Source organism: Solanum verrucosum, unplaced genomic scaffold (genome assembly GCF_900185275.1).
Source record: "Solanum verrucosum unplaced genomic scaffold, falcon-dt-bn FXZP01000202.1, whole genome shotgun sequence".
NCBI classification, from domain to species: Eukaryota; Viridiplantae; Streptophyta; class Magnoliopsida; order Solanales; family Solanaceae; genus Solanum; species Solanum verrucosum.
This window is the reverse complement of record NW_026020248.1, coordinates 193,264-203,113: the sequence shown is the minus strand read 5'-3', so window position 1 is coordinate 203,113 and position 9,850 is coordinate 193,264.

The window sequence follows — 9,850 nt, the reverse complement described above, 5'->3', positions numbered from 1 at the left end:
AAAGCCGACCTAATTTCTTCATTGGTCATGGCCGGGGTATCCACCGAAACTTGATTGCCTTGAGGGACTTGGTTACCTTGAGGACCTTGGGGAGGAAATCCCTCATTCACATTCTCCTCTTCCATCCTCCTTGGGTTAGTTCTTGTATTCATCTCCTATAAACACAAGATAAGGGTTAGTAAAAGGACACTTATAGATCTAAACTCTATGGAACGACTTCAAGAATAATGAAAGAGGTGTGGCTTCCTAATGTCCTATAACGTCTCACTCATAGACGTGTTACGATTCACACCAATGAACAAGACTCTTCTAGACGTGGCTTGTGAGACATCAATCCAAAAAATGATTCCTAAAACCTTATGCTCTGATACCATGTTTGTCATGACCCGAGCCTATACCCCGAAAGTGACATGGTCATATAAACCTCATAGCATTAAAGGAAAATGGTTCGGAATTAAAACTTTTCTTTAAATCCATAAAATCCAAAACGTCATTTAAAACAAGCGGAAGTCTACTAGTCTCACATGGCCATTTAAAAACAATATCCAAAACAAAAGTAGGGACACGACCCTTTACAATTGAAAGTCTAACAAATGTCTATTACAAGAAAGAAATGAAACATCAAAGTACTTCTCCTCGAATCCATGAGGACATACCAATAGTCTTGGAAGAACTCAATCGAAGCTTCAACTAGAGAGAATCAACTCAAATGCCGGACCCTACACTTGTAGTAAAATAGAAGAAATATGGGTTAGCACAATTAAGTACTAAGTATGATAGCAATGCAAAAACAGGCTTAAAACAAACATTTTATTTGGAAGTCATGCATTTATGCCAATTTGAGAAAACTTCACGAACATAAATATAAGAGGAATAATATACACACATAACCAACATACAAGTCATTTATTCACATTAGAGTATTATCGGCACATAAGCCATTTCATCACATTAAACTTTTGCCTCAAGCAACCCCAAGCTATACTATGTGCAATGTATGAATATCGTCCCATACAACCATCCATACTAAGTACGACAACAAGGACACCAAAAGTGAACTTACCATTTATCCTTTCCACCTTTACAAAATTCTCATACAAAAGAGACATAAACATTTCATAAGTCATGGCAAGGAAGTAACTCATAATAAAATCCAAGTAAAGCATGCATCATTACATTAAGTATCGAAATCATTATTCTTCAGTAGCTTCATTAAGAGGATATTCATTCTTGGCCATTAAGACATTATAGGAACACACCATAGCCCCTCTCAAAGCCTACTTGTGCAATGCATGGATGGCATCCCATACTACCACCTACACTATGTAGTGCATTCTTGAGAAGCCATAGTTCATTAACATTCTTTGTGGGGGTAAGCCTTAACCGACATAGACCATGAGAGTAATTCATGGAATCCCGGTGTCACCCTCAATGGATAAAGGATTCCTACTTTCCTAAGGTAGGACCATTACATTTTAGCTTAGATGGATCCACTAGCTAAACCTATGTGGGCACATAGTTATGGGATAGAGAGATTGCTACTAGATACCCCACCTCAACTCACGGATGAGCATCCATCTCAAGAGATTGTTACTAGATACCCCACCTTAACTCCCGGATGAGCATCCATCTCAATTCATATCCACTCGGTGCTTAGCATTATTCCCCATGGAGTACTTAACATTCATTACTTTAGTCATCATTATGGGATAAGTGATTGTTACTAGATACCCCGCCTCAACTCCTGGATGAGCATCCATCTCAAACACAACATTCATTCATTAGATAGCTCATAGATTCAAAGATTAGAATAACCTTTCAACTAAGAATCCCATATTGTGAGAAAGTCCTTTCACAACATGTCATTATCATTTATTAGTATACAATTGAGCATAGCCTTTCAATTAACACAACATTATTAACATAATCTTAGAAACCTTATTCATTCTTCATTCATGAGTGTGTGTATGTGAGAATAACCTTTCACATATATCATCATCATTCATAAGTGTTAGGTTGAGAAATAGCTTTCAATACTAACACAATTTCATTCTAAACATGATCATAATACTATCATTGAAATAACACACATATTATTCACATCATGATCCTTAGTATATCCTTCATGAAATTGCCTTCCAAGGCTATACATCAATCACAACCCAAGCATCTAAGATACTACAATAAATAAGGGAATAAAAATGATTCAAATACTAATGCAATATAAACATAAACAATTCAACATACTTTCATGATCAACCAATTCCCAATTACAATTCACAACTTAAGAATTTGGGGGAAACATGGGTTCATAGGGTAAAATCCTCTTAATTCACCATTAAAACATCAATAAACCATGATTCATCACTTACATGCCCTTTGAAACTTTTGGAAATGAACCCATGCATAGGTTGAAAACTACGGTTTTTGGGGAAACTTTGGAGACTTGAAATCATCTATGAAATTGTCTCCTTGAATGAAAATAAATCAAGGATGAAGACTACCATACCTTTAGGGAAGAAATCCACACGAATTGAAGAAAGCTGCTCCTTGACCCCTAGACTTGACCTTGAACTTGCTCTTCAATGGAGTTTCTAAAGAGATAATTTTTGGAGAGGTAGGTTTCTATTTTGAGAGTAGGGAAATAATGAAGTATAAAAAGGATTTTAATACTTTTAAAACCCTTAAAATATCTTAATAAACCTGTAATAACTGTCCATTAAACCAACTAACTATTTAAAGAATTTACCAAACCACCCTCAACTTGGCAGAGACTTTGACAGCAAATAGGTGCCATCCGTGAAACCCCCACCCACGGACCGTGGGTGGGGTCATCCCCCATATTTTCACTTCGTGGCTTGTGACTGAAACATGGTTTTGGGGGCCTTTACCTATGGAGGCCATCCACGGAGCGTGGATAGACCTACGAGGCGTAGGTCCCCATCTGTAGGTTATCCCAAAATTACAGTTTTTTGGTTTCTTGAGGGTTAGGCTTTAGGGTCCTCCTCAAGGACCCCTAGGGTAGTCCTTGGGGAGTCGTACCTTTATATTTAACCCCTAAACCCCTCAACTTAAGCTCGAGACATCATTCTACCACATGAAACCCCATTACAACTCAAACACACAATTGTTAGGCTCTAGTTTCACCTAATCATTTTACGGGTCGTTACATTACTACATTAGACATGGATAACAAAATGATTCAAATAGTTCATCTACTTCAAGCACATTCTCATGATATTCATCTTTCTATAATTCACCCATATCACAAGTTCATAAATTGGGGACATGGGTATTTCATGGTTTCTTGGGGGAAATTCAACATAATAACCATAGGGATTCCTCAATTAATACATAATTCTAGTAATAAATCCATAACATTCATAATTTGATAACCTTCTACTCACATCAATCAACACCCACACTTTAAGATTCAATTTGGAAGAATTGGGGGAATTCATGGATTTTTGAGGAATTTAGATTAAAAACAGTAAATAATCATCAATTTGATCATAATATAAAGCAATTAAACCATTAGAAACATTTTTGAAGTGAATCCATGAGTTGGAGTAAAATCCTAGCTTTTTTTGGGTAAAGTTGCAAGTTTAATATTGAGTTTGGAAGGACTCCGTGTATGAAAACTATCCATGGATCAAAGACTACCATACCTTAGGTGAAGAAGTCCAATAAAATCGTGTGAAAAAGCCTCCTTCTTCAAGCCCTAACTAGATCTTCTTCTTCTTCTTCTTTATTATCTTCTTCTTCTTCTTCTTGATTATGATTAAAAGCAGTAAATAATCATCAATTTGATAATAATATAAAGCAATTAAACCATTAGAAACACTTTTGAAGTGAATCCATGGGTTGGAGTAAAATCCTAGCTTTTTTTGAGTAAAGTTGCAAGTTTAATATTGAGTTTTGAAGGACTCCATGTATGAAAACTATCCATGGATCAAAGACTACCATTTGATCATAATATAAAGCAATTAAACCATTAGAAACATTTTTGAAGTGAATCCATGAGTTGGACTAAAATCTTAGCTTTTTTTGGGTAAAGTTGCAAGTTTAATATTGAGTTTGGAAGGACTCAATGTATGAAAACTATCCATGGATCAAAGACTACAATACCTTAGGTGAAGAAATCCAACAAAATCACGTGAAAGGCCTCCTTCTTCAAGCCCTAACTTGATCTTCTTCTTCTTCTTGATTGTGATTAAAAACAGTAAATAACCATTAATTTGATCATAATATAAAACAATTAAACCATTAGAAACATTTTTGAAGTGAATCCATGAGTTGGAGTAAAATCCTAGCTTTTTTGGGTAAATTTGCAAGTCTAATATTGAGTTTTGAAGGACTCCATGTATGAAAACTATCCATGGATCAAAGACTACCATACCTTAGGTGAAGAAATCCAACAAAATCGTGTGAAAAAGCCTCCTTCTTCAAGCCCTAACTTGATCTTCTTCTTCTTTTTCCTCCTCGTCTTCCTCCTCTTCTTCCTCTTCGTCTTCCTCCTCGTCTTCCTCCTCGTCTTCCTTCTCTTCTTCCTCCTCTTCTTCCTCCTCTTCTTCCTCCTCCTCTTCCTCCTCCTCTTCATCTTCCTCTTCCTCTTCCTCTTCGTCTTCCTCCTCTTCGTCTTCCTCCTCTTCTTCCTCCTCTTCTTCCTCCTCTGCTTCCTCCTCTGCTTCCTCCTCCTCCTCCTCTTCCTCTTCCTCTTCCTCTTCCTCTTCTTCTTCTTTTCCTTCTTCTTCTTTTTCTTCTTCTTCTTCTTCTTCTTCTTCCTGTTCTTCTTCTTCCTCCTCCTCCTCCTCCTCTTCTTCTTCTTCTTCTTCTTCTTCTTCTTCTTCTTCTTCTTCTTCTTCTTCTTCTTCTCCGAAGACACCCCCATATCACTAAGTATCTTGCAAACCTCATCAACAAACCTTTGGGGATCCTCTTCCACTTTGGAACCTAGAAACTCAGGGGGGTTCATCTTAGAAATATCCCTCAATATCGAAGCCATAGTACTCTCATTAGTATTCACTCGAGGCCCCACATCCCTATTAATTTGGGCCGTCATAGCTTGGGCTAAGGTTCGAAAAGCCGACCTAATTTCTTCATTGGTCATGGCCGGGGTATCCACCGAAACTTGATTGCCTTGAGGGACTTGGTTACCTTGAGGACCTTGGGGAGGAAATCCCTCATTCACATTCTCCTCTTCCATCCTCCTTGGGTTAGTTCTTGTATTCATCTCCTATAAACACAAGATAAGGGTTAGTAAAAGGACACTTATAGATCTAAACTCTATGGAACGACTTCAAGAATAATGAAAGAGGTGTGGCTTCCTAATGTCCTATAACGTCTCACTCATAGACGTGTTACGATTCACACCAATGAACAAGACTCTTCTAGACGTGGCTTGTGAGACATCAATCCAAAAAATGATTCCTAAAACCTTATGCTCTGATACCATGTTTGTCATGACCCGAGCCTATACCCCGAAAGTGACATGGTCATATAAACCTCATAGTATTAAAGGAAAATGGTTCGGAATTAAAACTTTTCTTTAAATCCATAAAATCCAAAACGTCATTTAAAACAAGCGGAAGTCTACTAGTCTCACATGGCCATTTAAAAACAATATCCAAAACAAAAGTAGGGACACGACCCTTTACAATTGAAAGTCTAACAAATGTCTATTACAAGAAAGAAATGAAACATCAAAGTACTTCTCCTCGAATCCATGAGGACATACCAATAGTCTTGGAAGAACTCAATCGAAGCTTCAACTAGAGAGAATCAACTCAAATGCCGGACCCTACACTTGTAGTAAAATAGAAGAAATATGGGTTAGCACAATTAAGTACTAAGTATGATAGCAATGCAAAAACAGGCTTAAAACAAACATTTTATTTGGAAGTCATGCATTTATGCCAATTTGAGAAAACTTCACGAACATAAATATAAGAGGAATAATATACACACATAACCAACATACAAGTCATTTATTCACATTAGAGTATTATCGGCACATAAGCCATTTCATCACATTAAACTTTTGCCTCAAGCAACCCCAAGCTATACTATGTGCAATGTATGAATATCGTCCCATACAACCATCCATACTAAGTACGACAACAAGGACACCAAAAGTGAACTTACCATTTATCCTTTCCACCTTTACAAAATTCTCATACAAAAGAGACATAAACATTTCATAAGTCATGGCAAGGAAGTAACTCATAATAAAATCCAAGTAAAGCATGCATCATTACATTAAGTATCGAAATCATTATTCTTCAGTAGCTTCATTAAGAGGATATTCATTCTTGGCCATTAAGACATTATAGGAACACACCATAGCCCCTCTCAAAGCCTACTTGTGCAATGCATGGATGGCATCCCATACTACCACCTACACTATGTAGTGCATTCTTGAGAAGCCATAGTTCATTAACATTCTTTGTGGGGGTAAGCCTTAACCGACATAGACCATGAGAGTAATTCATGGAATCCCGGTGTCACCCTCAATGGATAAAGGATTCCTACTTTCCTAAGGTAGGACCATTACATTTTAGCTTAGATGGATCCACTAGCTAAACCTATGTGGGCACATAGTTATGGGATAGAGAGATTGCTACTAGATACCCCACCTCAACTCACGGATGAGCATCCATCTCAAGAGATTGTTACTAGATACCCCACCTTAACTCCCGGATGAGCATCCATCTCAATTCATATCCACTCGGTGCTTAGCATTATTCCCCATGGAGTACTTAACATTCATTACTTTAGTCATCATTATGGGATAAGTGATTGTTACTAGATACCCCGCCTCAACTCCTGGATGAGCATCCATCTCAAACACAACATTCATTCATTAGATAGCTCATAGATTCAAAGATTAGAATAACCTTTCAACTAAGAATCCCATATTGTGAGAAAGTCCTTTCACAACATGTCATTATCATTTATTAGTATACAATTGAGCATAGCCTTTCAATTAACACAACATTATTAACATAATCTTAGAAACCTTATTCATTCTTCATTCATGAGTGTGTGTATGTGAGAATAACCTTTCACATATATCATCATCATTCATAAGTGTTAGGTTGAGAAATAGCTTTCAATACTAACACAATTTCATTCTAAACATGATCATAATACTATCATTGAAATAACACACATATTATTCACATCATGATCCTTAGTATATCCTTCATGAAATTGCCTTCCAAGGCTATACATCAATCACAACCCAAGCATCTAAGATACTACAATAAATAAGGGAATAAAAATGATTCAAATACTAATGCAATATAAACATAAACAATTCAACATACTTTCATGATCAACCAATTCCCAATTACAATTCACAACTTAAGAATTTGGGGGAAACATGGGTTCATAGGGTAAAATCCTCTTAATTCACCATTAAAACATCAATAAACCATGATTCATCACTTACATGCCCTTTGAAACTTTTGGAAATGAACCCATGCATAGGTTGAAAACTACGGTTTTTGGGGAAACTTTGGAGACTTGAAATCATCTATGAAATTGTCTCCTTGAATGAAAATAAATCAAGGATGAAGACTACCATACCTTTAGGGAAGAAATCCACACGAATTGAAGAAAGCTGCTCCTTGACCCCTAGACTTGACCTTGAACTTGCTCTTCAATGGAGTTTCTAAAGAGATAATTTTTGGAGAGGTAGGTTTCTATTTTGAGAGTAGGGAAATAATGAAGTATAAAAAGGATTTTAATACTTTTAAAACCCTTAAAATATCTTAATAAACCTGTAATAACTGTCCATTAAACCAACTAACTATTTAAAGAATTTACCAAACCACCCTCAACTTGGCAGAGACTTTGACAGCAAATAGGTGCCATCCGTGAAACCCCCACCCACGGACCGTGGGTGGGGTCATCCCCCATATTTTCACTTCGTGGCTTGTGACTGAAACATGGTTTTGGGGGCCTTTACCTATGGAGGCCATCCACGGAGCGTGGATAGACCTACGAGGCGTAGGTCCCCATCTGTAGGTTATCCCAAAATTACAGTTTTTTGGTTTCTTGAGGGTTAGGCTTTAGGGTCCTCCTCAAGGACCCCTAGGGTAGTCCTTGGGGAGTCGTACCTTTATATTTAACCCCTAAACCCCTCAACTTAAGCTCGAGACATCATTCTACCACATGAAACCCCATTACAACTCAAACACACAATTGTTAGGCTCTAGTTTCACCTAATCATTTTACGGGTCGTTACATTACTACATTAGACATGGATAACAAAATGATTCAAATAGTTCATCTACTTCAAGCACATTCTCATGATATTCATCTTTCTATAATTCACCCATATCACAAGTTCATAAATTGGGGACATGGGTATTTCATGGTTTCTTGGGGGAAATTCAACATAATAACCATAGGGATTCCTCAATTAATACATAATTCTAGTAATAAATCCATAACATTCATAATTTGATAACCTTCTACTCACATCAATCAACACCCACACTTTAAGATTCAATTTGGAAGAATTGGGGGAATTCATGGATTTTTGAGGAATTTAGATTAAAAACAGTAAATAATCATCAATTTGATCATAATATAAAGCAATTAAACCATTAGAAACATTTTTGAAGTGAATCCATGAGTTGGAGTAAAATCCTAGCTTTTTTTGGGTAAAGTTGCAAGTTTAATATTGAGTTTGGAAGGACTCCGTGTATGAAAACTATCCATGGATCAAAGACTACCATACCTTAGGTGAAGAAGTCCAATAAAATCGTGTGAAAAAGCCTCCTTCTTCAAGCCCTAACTAGATCTTCTTCTTCTTCTTCTTTATTATCTTCTTCTTCTTCTTCTTGATTATGATTAAAAGCAGTAAATAATCATCAATTTGATAATAATATAAAGCAATTAAACCATTAGAAACACTTTTGAAGTGAATCCATGGGTTGGAGTAAAATCCTAGCTTTTTTTGAGTAAAGTTGCAAGTTTAATATTGAGTTTTGAAGGACTCCATGTATGAAAACTATCCATGGATCAAAGACTACCATTTGATCATAATATAAAGCAATTAAACCATTAGAAACATTTTTGAAGTGAATCCATGAGTTGGACTAAAATCTTAGCTTTTTTTGGGTAAAGTTGCAAGTTTAATATTGAGTTTGGAAGGACTCAATGTATGAAAACTATCCATGGATCAAAGACTACAATACCTTAGGTGAAGAAATCCAACAAAATCACGTGAAAGGCCTCCTTCTTCAAGCCCTAACTTGATCTTCTTCTTCTTCTTGATTGTGATTAAAAACAGTAAATAACCATTAATTTGATCATAATATAAAACAATTAAACCATTAGAAACATTTTTGAAGTGAATCCATGAGTTGGAGTAAAATCCTAGCTTTTTTGGGTAAATTTGCAAGTCTAATATTGAGTTTTGAAGGACTCCATGTATGAAAACTATCCATGGATCAAAGACTACCATACCTTAGGTGAAGAAATCCAACAAAATCGTGTGAAAAAGCCTCCTTCTTCAAGCCCTAACTTGATCTTCTTCTTCTTTTTCCTCCTCGTCTTCCTCCTCTTCTTCCTCTTCGTCTTCCTCCTCGTCTTCCTCCTCGTCTTCCTTCTCTTCTTCCTCCTCTTCTTCCTCCTCTTCTTCCTCCTCCTCTTCCTCCTCCTCTTCATCTTCCTCTTCCTCTTCCTCTTCGTCTTCCTCCTCTTCGTCTTCCTCCTCTTCTTCCTCCTCTTCTTCCTCCTCTGCTTCCTCCTCTGCTTCCTCCTCCTCCTCCTCTTCCTCTTCCTCTTCCTCTTCCTCTTCTTCTTCTTTTCCTTCTTCTTCTTTTTCTTCTTCTTC